Source organism: Triturus cristatus, chromosome 7 (assembly GCF_964204655.1).
Source record: "Triturus cristatus chromosome 7, aTriCri1.1, whole genome shotgun sequence".
NCBI lineage: Eukaryota > Metazoa > Chordata > Amphibia > Caudata > Salamandridae > Triturus > Triturus cristatus.
This window is the reverse complement of record NC_140590.1, coordinates 1,616,336,401-1,616,356,997: the sequence shown is the minus strand read 5'-3', so window position 1 is coordinate 1,616,356,997 and position 20,597 is coordinate 1,616,336,401. Positions and strand designations below refer to the sequence as shown.

The window sequence follows — 20,597 nt, the reverse complement described above, 5'->3', positions numbered from 1 at the left end:
CATCTAATGAAAATATATATAATATGTATGTGTGTGTATATGTGTGAATATATGTATGTGTGTGTATATGTGTGTGTGTGTATATGTGTGTGTGTATATATATATGCACAGGGCTTTAAGTGGGCCCGGTCTGAACACCGGCAATGTTTTTTCAAGGGAGCCTTGAAACGGGTCTCTATCGGGGTCTGTTTTGTGCACTGGCACAGGCGGCCCGTGTTTTCCGGACTGCAGTGACAGCAGGCACATCGGTGTGCGCTCCTCACACTTCTCACTAGTGGAGAAGTTATGGCATGACGTCATGCAAGGTGAGCGTTGTAGGGGAAGGGAAATCCTTTAAAGAGAGTCATTTTCTCTCTGGATTACCCTTCTCTTTTTGAAACTCAGGAGCAGCAACATCGTCGTGGTGTCACCCGGGCTTTAAGTGGAAGCTTTTTCAATATTATATACAAGCCATAGTTGGTACTTATTTATCTTATGCAACTAACAACCATTGACAAAGACAATAGTCCTGACAAGGTATGGTGTTGTTGTATCATATATCTGGAAGCAATGACAGAACTCGGGGCAGTCTCTGCAATGAGGTGCGGTTGTGCCAGCCTGCTTTCTTAAAGAGTTCGAAGTGCTGAGTTGTCGACCGGAAGAACGGGTCTGGTGCGGTAGGCCAGGGTGACACATAGCCCCGTGGGACCAGGCAGGAGGGGCGTGCGCGAGACGCTGCCCATTCTCGCCCACACCCCCCTCCGGTGGGCAGTACTTCCTCATTTGTGCTCTTTCACTATGCGACGACGGGTATTTTGAGATTTCCTCCTCAGTTCTTGAGGCGCGCGCGGACCGATCCAGTCTAGCTGTAGTGCGACTCGACCCACAGGCGCACATATATTGGCGCTGCGCCATTTCTGCATTCCATTGAGGTGGGTCTGTGGTTTTTTTTCCTTTGGTTCTCAAATACTCCGCTTTCTTCCAACACAGGAGCTCCCCTCCAGCCATCACAGAGAGAGGTAAGCGAGTTGTCAGGTGCCTCTGACAGCATGTGATGTCACGTGATACCCTCACCGCGGGTGCTGGCGTGTTCTAGCCAACAGCGCTTTTCACGCCAGGGCTTGTTTAAGGAAAAGAGCAAGCCCTAACTTTAACAGCAATTCTGACGAGCGCCTAACAAAGGCTTAAAGTGGTTTTTAGGCGCTCGTCTCCGGAACCGATTTTTAGAACACTAAGGCTGTCTAGTCTGGATTCGACCCCATTGCTTCTTTCTTCCACCATCCCATACATGTTAACAACAGGGAGCAGAGATGAAGAGGATCAAGAAAACAAAATTATGGGGATCTAATACTCCCATTAATTAGCAAATAAATGCAGAATGTTGTAAAAAATCAATTTTGACTTAAAAATATCCGAGTATTCCCCCTGAATCGGGACTGTTGGTAAATATGGAAAAGTCTCTTCAGTATGCCAGCCTACAACCCATGGCTACTTATAAGGCAGATAACACAAGGATGTATGCAACAAAAGCAATAACCCACTGAGATATTTTGACTTAAACTCTTGCAGGTCACCGTTTTACATTTTTCCTTTCCTCATCCTTTATCGGTTTCTAGGCTTTCCTCACTCTGGCTCTAGCTCAAATAAACCCATGTCTCCAAAAGTCAGCGCTGTGCCCACTCACCACCGGCTCAAATTAAGCAGTTATAATTTGACAAGTGCAGGAAATGCACACAAAAAAATCAGAGGGGTGTGCAGCAACAGAAATGGGCGAAGGCCTCGGGAGCAGAGCCCATGACTGTCAGGTTACACTTTACTCTTTTACAAACTCTGCCCTAAAGAATTAGCTGCAAGCCAACATGCCATAGAAAAGCTACTGGGCATCCCCACACAGTTACATACATGTTGCATTATAAGATAGCGTACACTGTTACAGCACCTGCTGCGCAGGTCTATGTGCATCCAGCAGGTTCGCCTGTAAAACTCTAGTGGTGAATACATTTGCTGGCGACGAGGCCTGTTTCAATCATCGAGTCACAGGCTTGTATATTTTATAAATGTAGCTCAGTGTGTAATGTGCTTGCTGCGTAGGTCACAGATGTGCATTTTAGAAAAATATCTCAGTTGGTTACTGCTTTTGTTCCAAACATCATTGTGTTGCTTGCAGGTTATCATAAGTAGCCGTTCTGGGAAAATAGGTGGGTGAAATACTTGTCCATTTCTGACAGTTCTATGCAAGCGTGCGAGGCATAAGTTAAAAAACCTGCAGGTACTATCTACATTTTTGGTATTTTGAGGTTGCTAAAATGTGTATTGATACGTAGAAATAAATTCTTATTAAGTGCCAAGCAAATAAATGTATATTATGTACTATTTAAAGTCATATCATTGTTAGATTAAATACAAACCTAGACAAGCGTATCTGGTATTCTCTTCTAAACATCATTTTTAACACACTCTCCTTGGTCAACCTTCTGACATACTCTGCCTCTCTCTGTTTATTAATTTCCGATATTAATCCAAAAATGCATTTGCTGGATTTTGAATAATCGTGTTCCCCATGTTTATTAGTTCCAGATAAATTTTTTTTAGATTTTTTTTTTACTTCAGCCATAATTGAATAAGCTGGCCTACCAATTCCATCTTGTCTCTTTGTGTATTCCCTTCTGCATTATATTATGTACTATGTGTCAGTTTAATCAAATACGCGTATCCTGACATGATATAAGTGCACTTGTTGATTATGAATAGACATAATGGACACAGATCCTGGGAAAGTAAAAAACAGGTTAAAATCTCTATCGAGGGGCAGCTAGTGAAGTGACACCGCAGCATGCGTCAAGGGTCCTGATGAGCTGCTGTGTGTGAGTGCTACGGATGAGATCCAGATGTGACCAACAGCTGCCCCAGCCACTGCTTCACCAAAATGGACTGGATTGGCTGCGAAGTGGACAAATGCAGCTGGTCATGATGGAAAGGAAAATAAGACTGTTGCAGCTCCACAAAGTGGAGCCAACCTAATGTGCACTAAAGACACTGCAAGTGTTCCTGGGTCAGCAGACAATAGGGTCACGTGGTGATTTGGGATTTTTTGGGGTGGTTTTCTGGGGTCAACCTGGAACCTGGTCCAGCGCGAGAATAGCTGCCAGTCCCGGGATCTCGCCGGTTCCCACTCTATTCAAGCACTGATTGTGGCAACACATCCAGGGCACCAACCAACAGCACTCCTGAAAGGTTGTTGATTTATTTATTTTAGGTTTTTAAAGAAGGGCCTTGTCACCAGAACATGTATTAAAGTGTTTTACCAACCTTAACCTACATTAGCTAATAGGGTGGGGAAAATGGGGTGGGGGCCTTGTAGGCAGGGAAGGTGGGATGAGGGCAGACGGAGAGTGTAAAAAGGGAGAACACAATAAAAAACGAAGAATATAAAAAGAAAGGTGGAAGGGTATGGAATGCGCTAAGTCATGCAAGGTACATATAGTCAAATAGGAATGCTGAAGGATATTGGGTAACAATCACCCACCGTTACCAGCTGTGTAGACAATTGTCCACACATAAAATGAAACAAGGAATGAATAGCCTGAGCAAAGAAAGTCCATAGTAATCAGAAAAGGCCACACAAATTACTTCACAGAATTCTTCTTCTGTTCTTTATTTATTCCAAGCTTTGTTCTCAAGCAGTCAATTCTGGCCACCAGCATAGAAGTACATAACCTGTGGCTCCAACCAACAGCAAAAGGACTCCTAGCCAACACGTGTTTCGTCTCCGTGAAAATATCCACTGACTTTTTCAGGACTAGAATTTAAACAAGGAAGCTCATATTATAACCACTGTGGTTGCAAAAGCAAGAACCTCTCTATATACAGTAAGTAATCGAGAGAGCAAATAGCAAAAGGCAGAAGACCACCAAGTGTTATGAATGTGCAGGAAAAAGAAATATTAAAAGCCGTGAATCCAATGTGTGAAAGTTGTCATTGTGACTACGACCCGGGTCGTAGTGTAATGCTTTGTGGGTGATGCATCTGAACTTGAACTTGATCTACGCCTCCAGTAGAAGCCAATGGTGATCTTTCAGAAATGGGGGAGATATGGTCAAATTTTGTTTCTCAGCAATAAGTCTAGCTGTGGATTGGAAGATGACTTTGCGGGTAGTCTGAGTTGATGTGGGAAAACTTGCTAGTGTGGTATTGCTGGTGTCATTTCTTGAAATGATGAGAGTGTGGGTTGCGGAGCTTACTTGGAAGAGAAGATGTTTGATTTTCTTCAGTTGATGGACGTGGAGGTTGGCAGATTGCACCATTGTGCTCACTGTCAGAGTGAGAGAGGAGTCCAGCGTGAACCCAACGGGCTTGACTGTGCTGCTCTGTGTTTGGTTAAGCCCCATCTTGGATAGTCCAGTGAGCAGCTGTGGATCGATTGTGTTTGAGGATTTGTGGGCGATTAGGAGAACTCTGTTTTCGACTTGTTAAGTTTTAAGTAATGAGAGTCCATCCAGTCATGCATTATTTTTATTTGCTTTTGTAGGATGCATAATTCTTTCACCAGATATAATTGTAGGTACAACTGCGTGTCATGGGTGTATTGATGTAGGTTTATGGCAATATTGTTGAATAACAGCTCACATGGTTCCACATAAACATTGAGCAAGATTGGGAAGAGGATTTGCGAAACACTACAAGTCATTCTTTCAGTTTCCGATGTGAAGTTCCCCAATGTTACGAGCTGGGACCAGCCATTTAAGAAAAAGTGGAATCGGCTTAGAACTTTTTCTCTTAGGCTCATTCTAGGTTCCAAGGTCTTGAGGGGGAGATTCTGGTCTATAGTGTCAAACGCCATTGACAGATCCTAGAGGAGTAGTAGGCAAACTTCACCCTTGTCAAGAATGTGAAACATTGTCTAAGATCTTCAGAGTTGAAGTTTTGGTGCTCTGAACATCTCCGAAGCCTATTTGGATGTATGAAAGTAAGTCATTGTGGCTTATGTGCTTGTTGGAGGGCAACACATTTTGTCTGTGGATTATTGTAACATGAGAGGTTGCTGATGGGTCTGAAATGTTCCAGGGTTTCATGGTCAACATAAGATTTCTTGTGTATGAGTGAGATCTGACTCAACTTTAGATTGTTGGGGAACAGACCTTGGGATTGTAATATATTGGTTAGTGTGAGCTGAAAGGTGCGAATAGTTTAAAACTCTCTTTGATTGTTTTAGCTGGGATTGAGTCTCTGAAATACGGTGTAGGATTGTAGGATGCATTTCATGAAGTGTTTTGGCTAGATTGAGCTTCTGGAATCAATCCCAAGTGTTGGTTGTTTTAGGAGTCAAGATAGGCCAAAGGGAAGGTTTACCAGAAAGGTCTCATTTAAGTTTAGTAATTTGGTTGTTAGAGGAAAAAATAAGGAATCTGTTGCATTTCTTAGTAGGGGGAGATTACATTTTGCTCTTCCTGACTTCGTGTTTTCTCAAATGATGTTGATTAAGGAACAAGAGGGTTTCTGCGAGTGGGATGTAAATTCCCGAAAAAAGTTGCTTTTATGTTTCTAATTTCTAGTTTAAAGAGCTTTCTGACTTTCTTAAGTTTAGATTTTGATCTGCCCAACTTGCCTTTTTGCTGTAGTCTTTCCATCTCTTTCAATTTCTTTTTGCACCTGTTCAAGGCCTCATTGACCCATGGTTTGCTGGGTGTGCGTTTCAGAGCTTTTAGTTTTGCTGTGAGGCAGTTGGCAAATTTGTCAACTGTTTTCATGTAATGGGAGCAAGTGAGATTGAACTTGTTATTTTGATACATTTTGTTATAGGTAACAGGCGTTCGTTTAAGGCCTCTGTAGTGAATTATTTGTGGTTTTGTACCCAGATTTTGGAACTTTGAGCTTTCCTGTGTAAAAGGTTTACCAAGCGAAAGCTGAACTGTTGGGGGTATGGGTCAGTCCAGTCATCTTCATCGGGAAGAGGCACGAGCAGCCCTCAACAGAAGAGAACATCGGGTTCAAGATTCTTCCTTTGTTAGGCGTCGGGCGGGTACAATGTTGATTGAGGTGGTGCATCCTATTGTCAGTCTTTAGTTCTCAGAAGAGGATCGAGTGCTGGTTTCCCTAGTCAATATTGAAGCCTCCCAAGTAATTGTTAGTTGGAGATAATATCTGGTTGAGAGCGACGAATTTGGAGAACACCACGCAAAGTTGTTTGAGGGTTTAGGTGGCCAGTACATTATATGTGGGTAGATGGTTACGGATGGACTTTCTTCCAGTGCCATTTTCCTGCATTCGAAAGAAGGATGACAGAAGCATATTAGACTGGCGACAATAATTAGAGACTCTGAACATTTTCCCCCAACACCTCATTTTTCTTTGACTGTTTGATCCTGGAGCCAGGTGTGAGATTGAGTCCATGATGTTTTGCGAGAAGTCATGTAGCCAGGTCTCCGACATGCAGAATGGGTATGAGTTTGTTTGTTCTATCAGCACAACAATTTGTGGGTGATGGTCTTTGGTGGTTCTTGAGTTGATTTAACTTTGTGGATGTGGGTGAGTGGTTTTCCATTAGAGCGATTGATTCACGCCAGGTCGCAGAACCTTCTTGTAGATATAGGTTTGTGGCATTTGATACTCCTATGTTTTGAGCAGGGAGGCATATGATGGCCACTGTTGACTGGTGAGTCTGTATTAGATGAAACCCTTGGTCTTCATATGAACAGGTCTCAGACTTGGGTACTTTTCAGCTGAATACCCGTGAAGTTGAGATGGGTACTTCTGTCAATTCAGGAGCAGGCCTGCACAAACCCTGAAAGAATGAAGAAAGAATGAATGAAATATTATCATATGGCTGGTAAGAATTGTCAGAGTGACTATCTAGACCTTCTGATCACTTATGCGCAGGTCAGTTAAAGGAGTTGACTGGGTCTTTTAACTCACATTGTTTCTACTGCTATCCGTGTATGCTTGTGTATGCTTGTGTATGCTTGTGTATGCTTGTATGGAAGGGACACTTGTGGTCTTAAAAGGACAGGCCAGAGTGTAGTCGGACTCATGAGGACTTGAACCCGGTAAGCGGCCTTGCTAGGATCAGAATTAAGAGATTGTACAATGGGTAAGAGGCAGCAGGCTGGCTGTTGGGAGTAGGACAGCTCTTTGCCCTGGAAGTGAAAGAACAAAATCAGGTCGAAACTTCCTGTAGATCGCTGTCAGCGCATTCCGATCAAGCCGGTTGGTGGCTGTCGAGACTGTTCCCTCACTTGCGTAGAGGTAGACCAACCTTTCATGGTCAGCTTACAGCACTTTTTTTGGTGGTAAAGTAAACAGATTCGGCAACGACCTTCCAACAAGGAGTAGTTAGGTCGCAATAGCACATTCTTCGCTGAAGTTTGGGTTGAAGGTCTAGTGTTGCAGATATCAGAGTGGACGCTGAGTTGGAAATTCAGCCAGATTGTGTTTCAGGGCCATGCTTGCATTTCAAGGACAGTGTCGGGCCATGGATGGAAGGAGGGGCCACCAAATGCCCACTGGAAGGAGCCAGATTGCGGCAACCATTCTCCACCTCGGCTGCATGCAAAAGCTGTCTTGAAATAAGAACATGATGATTCTTCTTCATAGTCAACTGATGTAGTTTTTCTGATCAGTGTGCATTTCACTGTACGAGCAAAGTGGAGGAATGCGTTGTTCTAGGATGGCTTGGAGGGTGAAGATGATGAGTGCGCCTGATTTTACTGATGAAGCTTCAAATGGACCCCTCTCCTGCATGGTGAACCCATGCCACAGATGGCCACATCGGCGGCGCTGTGATGGCAACTGACGGCTTACATTGAGTGAGGTCTTTTGGTGATGTCATGCAGCAGGTCAAACCTGGAGTATCCAGATACAGGAACCCGTATGGTTCCAGCTGAAGAGTGGAGAAGGCCTATTGAAGGAAGGGTCGGCCTCTAGGGTCTGTCTTGAGATCTCCATCTCTCAGCAATAGTAAGTCTTAGTGTGGAAGGGAGAGAGATTCTATCCCCAGGGTAACAGTAAGCTGTAGATCTTGACAGTGGACCTCAGACAGATGAAGAGCCTCAGTGGAGGGCGTGGAGGGAGTGGGAAATAAGGACAAGGTCTCTTCTTGAACTGAGGAGCTAGATGACAAAGCTACCACTCAGTCAGCTATCTTGGGTGGGTGGTTGGTAAGTAGTACAGCCTGAGCATAATGGGTTAAATCTATGCAGTAAGATGACATCTGAGCATAAACCTGCCTGTAGGCATGTTAGAATAGGCGTTGGAGAAGGCTGCTGACAATGATGTCCAACAGGGGTGTTTATAAGCTATTTTCATTTCCAAGATGCTTCAGAAGTCTACTTGTCCTTTAAAAAGACACACACTTGTTCCGCTAGATGTGATCCAGTAAAGAGACAAATTATGAAACAAATGTCATTAAAGCAGAGTTTGATAACACTCTTCCTGACTATGTCAGGGCTCATATTTTCTCTAGATTTGGACCATGGCAAGGCCTTGATTTAACTAACTTTATGATTATGCTGGACTTTGAAGATACCAGGGCTCTACTTATGTAAAACTTTTGAATATTCACAGGCTTTGAAGTGACTCTCTATATGAATGGGATCTGGCTAGGACAGCGTTCTGATCACAGTTGGGCTCTCAACATGCCAGCACTTTAGTTATGGCCATGGCCACTGGTATTATGGTGGAGGGCCAAATTATGCGACAGGTTGCCAAAATTATGCAGCAAGAAAAGTCAAATTAACACCGTCTGGACACAGGTTGCACCTCATTAGTACAAGTTTACCACCCAAATATAAAACTAAGCAACAGAAGGGTGACCAGTCAACCTTTGCGCAGGGCCATCCACTGCTTGGCAACACGTGTCACTGCGTTTTCAGCAACTTTTGAACCGTCTGCGCTAGAACATTTTTTTTGGTTAAAATCTGCAGATTATGCAGCAGATGATGTATTATGTGGCATAAGCAGCAAATCTATAACTATGCGAAAAATGCCACAGCCACACAATCGCATATATCCAGTGGCCCTGGTCATGCCTAAATTCTAATTGTAGCTGAGTTCACAATATTTCATTTTTCAACATGTATAATTGCTCTCTTTTTCACTTAATTAAGGAAGCAACTTGTGAATTGTTTTAACAAATTTACTTGTATGCATTTGCACAATTTCACAATATTATACTGCAAGTAAATCCAGATTCAATTTCTAGTTCACTCCAAGGTTTCCAACTGTGGGCAAACTAGACTACACACACTTCTCCACTTGACCATGTTGTATAAATCTTGGGGAAAATAATTCAATCTCACTGTGCCTCAGTTCCCGTATTTGTCATGATTGCGAGCATATCCCAAGTACTAGATCCATTTCTAATTTACATTTACAAGTAGATGATCTCTCCAAGACCTTGTAAAAAACCAAAAAGTTCTGGACTTCATGCGCAAAGCTATAAGTTTGGTGCACAAATGCAAAAGCTGGCTGTGTACTCATCAAAGGATTTACTCTCATGAATATATTTGTATGAACAAATCTTCTTGCAGGAGCTGGAAGTAGACTGGTAGTTCCAGAACTGGAATGCCCTGTGAGTATGTGCACTCCAACACACTTACATGTTTGAGGGTATTCACCAACTTTTCCCTCACCTCTTCCCACCATCAAAATGGTCAGAAGTGTATTCCTGATAACGGCAGGAGTACAACTTTTGCCAGGGCAGGAAGTGACCTCTCCTCCTCGCTAACAAAGGTGGGGTCAGGCAAAGGAGGATTTTTTGTCTCCAGCTGGAAAACAAAATTCCCTCTGGAGGAAAAAGAAGAAAAGACTTAGAACACATTTGCACCTGTTTGGCAGATTTTTGCATGAACAGATATAAGGATGTATATTTGCTCTCGCAAACAGGAATTCACTTCAGTTTGCTAGGGGTATGGTTTTTAGGCTTACTTCTGTAACTTCTTGTGAGTATCTTAAAGTCATAAAGCTGCATCCATGCATGGCCTGAGACCAATGAGTACACTTAATGTCTTTCTTTTATAATGGGACCCCAATATATAATGTTGTCAGTGTTGTTTTACCCTGATTCTCCATTTAAACCAAATAACCACCAATCTGGCTCCCATTTGTCTACATGTATTTGCATATAATCGGAGCCTACTGGGAGCACTTATGAATATGCACAAACTATTAATGTTCACGATTATTTATAGACATTTTCTTATTGAAATCAGTGTTTAATGATGCCAGTAGAGCTCACAGTTCACTGCAGTCCCTACCACTGTTCACTCTCAGTAAAGCTTTGCTTTATTGAACCACACATACCATTCTGAACATCTAACACAAAGAGATGTTTATCAGGCCTTAGCAACAGAAAATCCTCTCTCCCACAACTATACTGAGGTACTGTAAGCGAGCAGCTAAAGGGCGTGTGCTTCTGGGAACAGATCTACCTGTCCAGTGGCAAAAATAAACACAAGCACTTGTCATTGACCACAAACAGAGTGTCCTCGGCCTCCCTGTGTCTAAGCCTGACTTCTAGTTATCAGGTCTTTGCTTTTGACCACATGTGCTCTACACGTCATATAAATTCAAAAAGTTAAAACAAAAAACATCATATCCAATAACTACTAAAAATGTATACAAAAAACACAGAGATTTCAGTAAGTTAAGGTAAAAAGAGAAACAAATCAACAGCTCAAACCTGCCACTGGACAGTGTATATCACCAAGTCACGAAATGTTATTTTATTTGTATAAATGAATGAACTAATAATAATATTGCAAAGCGCAACAGCTACTCAGACCTGACTGTCCCAGCACCGACACCAGTAGGGTGATGGCCACGAACATCAATTCATCAAAATCCTAGGAGTAGCGGAAGTGAGATCACATGCCATTTGACCCACCCTGATGATGTCACAGGAAGTAACATCACACAAACTTTGACCTGGTGCCATCACAGGAAGTGACATCACCTGCCCTTTGACCCACCTGAATGGTGTCACAAGAAGTGACATCACATGAACTTTGACCTGGTGACTTCACAGGAAGTGACATCACCTGCCTTTCGGACCCCCATGAAATTAAAGTAAGCAACATTGCATGACCTTTGACTTAGTGCTATCATAGGAGGTGATGCATCTAACTTTTGGTTACTTACATCACACACTGAGGCTGGAATATCTCTACAGATACAAAAGAAGTACCTTATTAACAGAAATACTTCAAACCATATTCACGGGTGTACGTTCGATTAGTAGCATAGCCAGTGTGTCATTGGCAGTGCTTAAAATGGAAAATAGAATTGCTGGTAACAGTGCTTAATTTATAAAAGAATAAGTGGCGGGCCCAAACGTTCGCTGTCAAGCCCGCAGGCAGTGCTTTTGTATGCCAGTGTGCCAAATACCAAGTCTACATAGTCTTGATTCCATCTCTCAAGCCTCTTTAATTTATCCCCAGACACTCCCTGCCCCCTTATATCACTTTTGCGTGGTCTTTTTCACCCATGGTTTCACTCACATTTGTTTCTATCTTTCTCTTCCTGCTTCTTCCCCCTTGTGTGATATTCACTCTCTTGTTCTGGGTCAAAATCTGATGAAGAAAAAAAATGCAACCAGTGGCTCAAAGTAAGCACTGGCAGTGGCAGGTGCCAAATGCCAGAGTGCCTGCTTGACTGTTTCTCAGAAATGGCATTACTCTGCAATTAAAAATATCGCACCTCTGCTGAGAAGTGCAGGTACTCGCCCTCACAAAATAACCTGACAGCACCAGCCCATTTGAAGCACCAGTCATGCTCCCTAGTGCAATACAGAAAAGGGTCCCATGGCTGTTTGAATGACAAAATACAGCAATAATCAGTGGGCATAGCTTCCATTGGTGCAGCAGGTGCAGTGGCACCAGGGCCAAGATGCCTGAGGGGCTCACTGAACCCTGATTATCGCTGAATTTTTTCAACACTGGCATTGGATTCACAGGTGTCTATTGGTGAGCAATAACATGCAGACTCGAGGGTGGGTGTATAGTTCACAGGCTCAGGGGTGGGCAAGTTCACAGGCTCAAGAGTGGGCAAGTTCACAGGCTCAAGAGTGGGCAAGTAATCCTCAGGATTGGAGGAGAGGCAAGTAGTACAAAGGCTCCAGGTAGGAAGGCAACAGACTCGAGTGTGGGCAAGGAGCACACAGGTTTAAGGGTGGTTTGATGGTTTACAAGTTCTCAGGGGCAAGCAGAACACTGGTTCCACAATGGCAAGTAGCACATAGGCTTGAGACAAGTAGCACACAGGCTTGGGAATGAAGAAGTAGCAAAGAGCAACACAGAGGTGTAGGGTGGATTATTAGCAGCACATATGCTCGAGACAAGCAGTGTACAGGCTCAAAGGTGTGTGTTACGGACTCATAGGGCAGATTGAAATACCCAAGTGCTGAGCCAGTGAGAATCATTCAATATTTGAGAAACCAGCTCTTTCCAATTCAACCCCACCACAAAGCACAATTCGGTTTTTATTTATGAATTGAATGCAGTTAAAAATAGTTTATCAAGCAGTTTATCAAGCAGCAAGTGGACAATAAAGCCGAACAGCGCTTTATGCTGGATTAGTGGCAGGGCCAGTCTTTAGCATGGGCGAGCAGCTGGGCCCAGGGTGCCAATATTCTGAGAGCGCATGGAGCTGGGTGCATTAAGGTTATTTCAACAGCAGCACCCCTGTCATGTTGCTCCAGTCTTGTCTGTGTCACTGCGGGCTCGCTTCTCTCTAATTTGCAAGTTTAAAGCGGTTCGTAGGTTTAAAGTGGTTTTAATCTGGTGTGGGCGATGTTTTTACCAACCCATTAGCTCCCTTCCACGCCCTCCCTTCATCCTCTTACCCCTGCTGACACACACCAACAACACACTCATTTGTGTGAGGCAGCAAAGCTATCAGCGATTTAGGTGAGCTGGGGGAGGTCCTGAGATGTTTGTGTTCAGGGGCCAGTCACTGCTCAGCCAGGGACTGACCAGCGAACACAAAACGGGCCCCTGCTGCCTTATTTAACTCAATCACCATCAATAAAGAAATCTTTCGGCCTCGGAGTTCCTTCTATTAACTCCAGGTCTAATCAATTAATGTGCGATGTCACTTTATATACATATATGTTTTTCCATGTATCTAATATAAACAAACACATTATGCGGATTAACTCGCTACTTTAATCATGTAGCATATCTTTAGCGGTATCAAAACATTTCCTTTTTGGACAGTAAAAAGGCACTCGAAAGCTTTCATATAGCGACATAGAACAATTCATGTATTGTTAAGAACAAAACTTCAACATCTAAATCATATTACAACTCATTTTGAGAACACTTTAAACTTTACACACGTCAAAATCGCATGGGCTGTTACTGTGAAAGCAATTCTAAATCTTATATGTCCTACTCTGTTTTTTAGTTCTCGTCTGACCCAGCGCATGCGCTGGTCTGGCGAGACTTATTGAGAGGGCTCCAAAAAGTGCTACCAGGCCAGCCTAGAGCTACAGTGCATGTGCGCGGGCGCTTTGATGTTTGATCGCGATCACTTTCTCAGCCGCACGGCCGCTTTGCATAGCCAATAGGTCTCGCTTTTGGGACCTTATAAGTATTTAGTTATGCAACTGTTGCATGGCTAAACACTTATAAGGTCCCAAAGGCGAGACCTATTGGCTATGCCAATGCTTGTTTATGTCGGGGCCTATCAGCTTTTGGCACCACATTAGTATCTTTCTTACATTGTGTGGTATCTTCATTTTTGCCATGCATTCTCCTCTTAGTGTTATGTCCGCTGCTGCTCAGCCGGAGTGACTGTGATGTAATTAGAATGCCGGTGTGTGCACGGTTTGAGAGAGTGTCAGTTGAATGCGTGGGCTGAGCAGCAAGAATGCTGCTCCGGGTGGGGCTTCCTTCATACTTTATTTACCAGTAACTTTAGACTCTTATCTTAAGAATAAACCTTATCCTGTTTCACCTTGCTACGGACTACCGTGCGTCTTCATTTACCACAATGACGAAGAGGATGTTACTCTCTACGGTTCTGGCAAAACGTGAAAGTCTGTCGCAACATGCTATTGACAACATTCATTCTTGGATAGGAAAAAAGCATTGTGTGAATAATGCATCTGTACATTCTATTGTGTGCATCAAACAATGGTGTGAGTGTACTTTTTAATATCCATTGCATTGCATTTGTTTTGAGGGCCAGAAAGTTTCAAATGTGAAATATCTTATAAAATTTAGGAAATTAAAGCTGGAATTTCCGTAATTTTAATGTAGTGAACCACACACCAATTAATCCTTTGGAAAATTGCTTTCCAACCGATCATTTTGCATATCATATAGCAGGAAAAGATGGAGACCCTATATAATTAGAGAGGTTACATGCCTGGTTGTACTTGGTCAATGTTGGTCACTCTGTGGAAATGTGGATTTTCCTGATCAGTTATGTCCCCTATCTTGGACCCCAACGGTTCTATATACATGTTACAAGTACATGTATGTTCCCTCCAGTTCCAGTTTCTAAGACGCAAACATATGTGTGTCTACCGTCAACATGTTCTCTGTCAGATCCGCCATCAATGGGCTGGATATTCGATTCCTAAGTATGAAAGGCCACCGACTTTATATGGCTAAGTTACTTCATTTTTACAGTTCAGGCAAGTAGGCCCGATTCTGTCCTCAAGCCTTTCCCTGCTCTCTGTCTCTGACAGCTTCAGCTTGAGCTCGCATCTGTATCCATGAACTTTGTCCTACTCCCTGTGCAGCTAACGGTGCCTGCCTCGGCCAGTTTTCGCCTGTCTGCCAAGAAGTTGTATTTCACCTTCGAATTATCTATTTTGCTCTCCAGCCGATGCATTCCTGTCCAGTGATTTAGGTAAACATTTCCTTTAGCTCACAAGCAGAGGACTCAGCCTTTCCGTCCTCCTGCAAGTGATTCATAGCCCTGTTGCCATGGAAAGTTTTCTATCCCTCGCATCTCATATAGACACTTAGACGCTTGTACACGCACACACAGTCAGTATAGAATAGATTCTGTCCGAGAGTCTCTTCCTTGTGGATAACATAGTTCTTTAAACATAGGATGTTAGATATGATTTGGGATTAGGTTGACTTGACCCCCAGACTTCTCGTCTCCACATGTAGAGCTAAATGTCAAGTCCCCTTCACCCCCTAGTTGCACGTCAATTACACGTCATACTGCTGCGCGCGCATCTATGCCAAGTATTATCTTATAGATCCACCTATGTCTGATAATTCTAACCAATCATGTTTCTTTTATTCCTTATTACGCCTAGTTTCGATTATGTCACTGTTTTGTCACTTTTCTTATCAAATGTTACGCCTTCTACATTCGTTTCATTGTAATGTACTTATTATAAAAATACATGTCTATCAATAAATTATTGTACTTCACTTCCTGAACCCTCGTGGTGACGGAACCTGAAGGCCGCGACTCGAGTCGGCCATTTTGAATGGAATAAAGCCCATTAGAAAACCTCTTATACCACGGATTCTGCCTCTTGTTATTTTGAGCTATTTACTTTATTTTAAGATTCCGTATGAAATTCAGTCCGGTATTTTATTTACCACATAATGGCGCCCGAACAGGGACACTTTCTCATCTCACGCGCCGGCGGTGCGTTGCAGGCCCGGTCTCCTGCCACAGCTGGACGGACCATAAACGCGTACCAGCAGGATTTCCTGTAAGCTCCCTCCGGTCAAGCGGGGGCGACTGAGGCTGCGATCAACCCAGACGAGGCGGTGAGAAGTGCGAAGTATCCCGACCAGAGCCTAGCTGAGAGAGCAAGATCCGAGGTATACAGAGGCCCACCAGGTTTTCCGAAATCCCGACGTCCAGAGGGTCCGATGTCCGCAGTTATCGAGTCCTGTCCATTCTCTGAGGCCTTCCGTTTCAAGGAGCTACTCGGTGAGTACCATCGCCGGGGAGGCGTGTTGACGCGCACATAGGTTGTGCCGGTCAAGACGGATTTGGGTACACAAATCCGGTCTGCACTGTTTAGCAGTGTATATGTACTGTTTAGCAGTATATCAAGTATTCCGAAGTATTCAGTTATTGTCAAGAATTCAGCGTGGTGATTAGTTAGGCAGACTGTCATCATTGTCGATCATTGTTATAATGTTTAATGTTTAATGTTTAAAGTATTCAGAAATGTCTTGCATATTGTGGTATGAATGACTGTTCATTGTTCACTGTTCATTATTGTGTTTTTCTCGTATTAAGTAAGTTCAAGAGTAAGTATCAGATCAGTTGTCAATATGCCGCTCTTCTCGAAGTTAAGACAGATTACTACCAGAAAAGGGGTGCTTGAAGAAGCAGTTCCTATTCCTCCTAGAGACACTCCAGGACATTTCATGTACCATAAGCATGGCTTAGATGCCATATTGTTTCTTGATCTATGGGTAGATTATACCAAGGGATTACCGGAAAGTCAAAGGTGGCCCGCAGCGGGAACCTGGGATGCAGAGTGCATCATGAAAGTGGAGGAAGAGTTATGGAAAAGAAAGGTCAGACAGTCACAGAAAGACGCTGTTGAGTTATGGCGTAAAGAATCTCATAGACGAACAGAAAAAGCACGTAGACAAGAAGAGAGGAGTAAAGAAAGTTCAAATAAAGTTCAAGAAAATTTATTAATTGAGGAAGGTATCCGAGTGAAATCAGAACAAGTGAATAGACAAAGAAATGCTCTTATGAATGGTATGTATCCCCTTCTAGCCGAAGGACTACCTAAGGCTGTTACAGAGATGCCAAAAGACTTGCCACCCCCATTATTTCCAATTAAGGTACATCCAAAGGGGCATCCCAGAACCGCAGAAGATGTTTTTCTTTCCTCATATCTAGACGATGCAGCTCCCGAGTATGCTAACGCCACACCACATAGACCGTCTGGCGGAGGGGTTCAACGTCAGGATCAGGTATCTGTCCCCGTGCAACAGCAAGTTCCGACACAAGCGTCGGCAAGCACATCTGTTTCCGCATCTGTCTCCGCAGTCGACTCTACAGGGGTATCGACACCCATAGTTGCTGTGTCACGTTCGACGAACCCATTCACACCCGACGCCCCAGATAGGGCCACGGGAGGTGCTAGCAGTACCTTCACACCACCTAGAATAAATAAACTTGTTTTTCAAGAGTCAGCACATTCACGTACACCTAAGTTCGTAAATGAACGTACGCTTAAGGAACTCCTTGTAAATTGTAGATATGACCCGGTGGTTGGTAAAGAGGACGAAATGGTCCTGGCATCATTACGTATCAGGCGAGCCGCAGAGTATTTAGCGAGGTTACCAGGGATGATTACGCATCTAGATAACATATATCATTTTGTTCAAACAGGACGAGATCCAGGATGTATTAACAGAGCTATGGAATTCCAGAAAGTAGAGATACAGGGGGAACTGTTACGTTTCCTCATAAACTGTGTGATCAGAAATCAAGATCGTCCGGGGGTAGACCCGAATGCAATGCTTATTCTTACAAGATGGAGTCAGAATATATCAGAAGGGAGACACGATAAGCAAAATTGTATAATAGCCATGTGCCGAAAAATCCGTAAAGAAATAGAGCGTATTCATGAAGAGAGATTGGGAACAGACGAGTTTGAGCAAGATGAAGTGTCCGAATCAGGGAATTCCGCAAGACAGTCAGAGACCATAGCCTATGTAGGCAGAGGAAGATCTTGTGAAAATACTAGATGTTTTTCTGATCCAATACACTCTGTATGTCCAAATAATAGCAGAACGTATCCGACGCCTGTAATAAATCTGAAATCTCCTGAACATTCGTTTCAAGCCGCAGATAAAATACTACGAGAACGAAGAGGTTACCACCTCCTCGATTCCATGGATGAGCAAGAATTAGCCAGATCAGCCGTTCACTGGGTTGTTAGTCCTGAAAAATACGGTGATGAGACCGTAGCACACACGTTTCTCAACCTCAGTACAGATGAACAACGTTTAGCTGGAATCTATATGATTCAGCAACTCCTCATATTATATAAGAGCCAACATGCTGACCCTGGTCCTTTACCTGATATATTAACGGAACTACTTACGTACAGATGGAGAGGTTCTAGTAACAAGCTAATTAAAGAGATATTAGTGTCACGTAAGCAGTACGTCCTTTTTGTAAATCCAGATTCTCTCTCCTTGCCCCCCAGAGAAAGAGCACCGTACTACATGGATAGACAAAATCCTTTACGGGAAGTGCACCCAATAAAAGGCGAAGACAATGAGTTTCACCGTGTATTTGTTTACACACCCATATCAAAAATGGAATTATTAGAAATGAAGAAAGTAGTACCTAGTCATGACAAAGACCCAGCGGGTTTCCACCGAGAAATTAAAGACATGTTACTGATGGGAGAGTACACCTTTCCTGATATTATGACGATATTAAAGGTGCTTTTGCCTGCTGGCATTTATGAAAAACTGAAAGAAAAAGAGTGGGAAGTGGGAGACCAAAAGATAGACTGGACAGCATTAGCAGAGGAAGAAAGGGGCCGAGCTGCAGGTTCGGGGCTCGGGGATAAAGTTAAACTATTACCAGGTTTACTAGTACAGGTACTGCCACGTTTATTAACTACAAAAAAGGAAGATTGGGGTGCAATCACAGCCTGTAAACAAAAGCAAGATGAAGACACAAGCGATTATTATGCTCGATTTGAAAAATGTTTTGGTATAAATAGTGGTATAAAAGCAAGTAGTGACTCATATCCACATCTATTTGTGACAAAATTAGTGGAAAATGCATTGCCTCCAGTGAAGAATAGAATATTGAAATTCGAGAGTACCTGGCAAAGTAACACTCCGTCGCAAATGCTACAAATGTTACAGTATCATCACAATAGAATTAGGGATGAACAAGAACACGAGCATAAACGCATGAAGGATACAAAAATGAAAATGCTAGTTTCTCAGACAGTACCAGCAGATGGTCACAAAAAGGGTGTGACACATTCTGGTGATTCTGCAGTTCCTGTAAAAGGAACCTGCAATTACTGTAAACAACTAGGCCATTATGTACATGATTGTCAAGTCCTGAAACGTAATATAGCTACAGGTATTGCAAAAGAGAGACCACGATTAGTTAGACAAGATCAGAATGAACGAGGAGCTATGCAGCATGGACAGTCCATGCCAGTTCAGCAACAGTCTATGCCAGCCTCACAGCAACCCATACAGTTTGTGCCAGCTGCACCACCGTTGCCTGCTACTGCCACACAAACCACAACACGACAAATGTATCAGACTGCACAGTATGAATACCCTGAGTATCAGCGTTACGCATGAACCAGCCTAGAGAGGGAAGTTGACTTACCGCTTATCGAGATTCCGGTAGATCAAGAAGGACCTTATGTACATAGTGAATTATTAGGTCAAGATAGAAAATTCTTACTCGATACAGGGGCAAGTCGAACAACCATAAAACGTAGTGAAGTTCCAGGGGCACCCCTCTCAGGCTCTCAAAATGTTTCCCTTGGTTTTTCAGGAAAACCTATTGTTAATGAAGTATCACAGCCTCTACCACTTACGATAGGACCTTTGACACGAACTACAGATTTATTGCTTACTAAATCATGCCCAGAAAATCTGTTAGGAATTAAAACTCTGAAAGCACTAGGAGCCATAATATGTTGTTCTCCGGAAGGAGTAAGGTTGTTTTTGCGTGATTTTAAAGGTCACTATGTGTCTAGAGACATGGATCCCCGACTACAGATTTTACCAGTACATCTATGGGCACAAGGCCCTACGGATGTTGGCTGCATGAACATTACACCCTATCGAGTCACATTGAAAGCAGGAGTGGTACTACCACGAATGCGACAATACAAGTTACCGCATGATGCTGTAGTGGCTTTGCTGAAAATCATTGATGAGCTAATTGCCCAGGGAGTAGTTGTAGAAACAGACTCCAATGTATGTAATTCACCGATAATTCCGATTCTTAAACGAACTGATCCTACTGCCCCACCAGTGTACCGATTGGTTATTGATTTGCGTGAACTAAACAAGTGTATTGTACCACAATTCCCTGTGGTCCCTGATATATCATCATTGTTGACAGCAATTGATTCCGAAGCAACATTTTTTACTGTAATTGATCTCAAGAATGCCTTTTTCAGCGTCCCAATAGATCCGGAAAGCCAATACTTGTTCGGATTCAGTTTAAATGGGCGCAGCTTTAAATTCTCACGCGCTCCTCAAGGATTTACAGAAAGCCCCAGCATCTACAGCCAAGCACTGAAACGAGAACTTGACAGTATCCACATGCCAGTCAATACTGCACTGCTTCAATATGTCGATGATCTGCTGATCACCGCGAGAAGCGAGCCAGAATGTGAAAAAGCTTCTCTGACAGTTTTACATTTCCTAGCCGACAAGGGGCACAAGGTGTCCCCTTCTAAGCTGCAATTCTGTGTTCAGCGAGTTATTTATCTTGGTCACTCGCTGTCCAAGGAGGGAAGGCAGCTTACACCAGATCGCATCCAGTTAATTGCTAACATGTCAATACCCCAGACACAAAAGGAGGTGCGGGCTTTCATAGGCCTCACTTCATATTGTAGGCAGTGGATCCCTCAGTACGCATTTCTAGCAAAACCACTCATTCAGTTAACCACA

At 43.2% G+C, this 20,597-nt stretch overlaps 1 protein-coding gene across 2 annotated transcripts in view; it reads left to right on the top strand.

Moving 5' to 3' along the window:
- The first annotated feature begins 644 nt into the window (after window positions 1-644).
- LOC146812521 (bactericidal permeability-increasing protein-like) overlaps window positions 645-20,597 on the top strand; it is a 114,377-nt gene continuing 94,424 nt past the window's right edge. Inside the window, exon 1 of one of the 2 annotated variants that reach the window (XM_085619533.1) lies at window positions 645-911. The gene's annotated coding sequence lies outside the window, so the exon portion shown is untranslated. The remainder of the gene's footprint in view (window positions 912-20,597) is intronic. The other variant, XM_085619535.1, reaches the window with a different exon arrangement.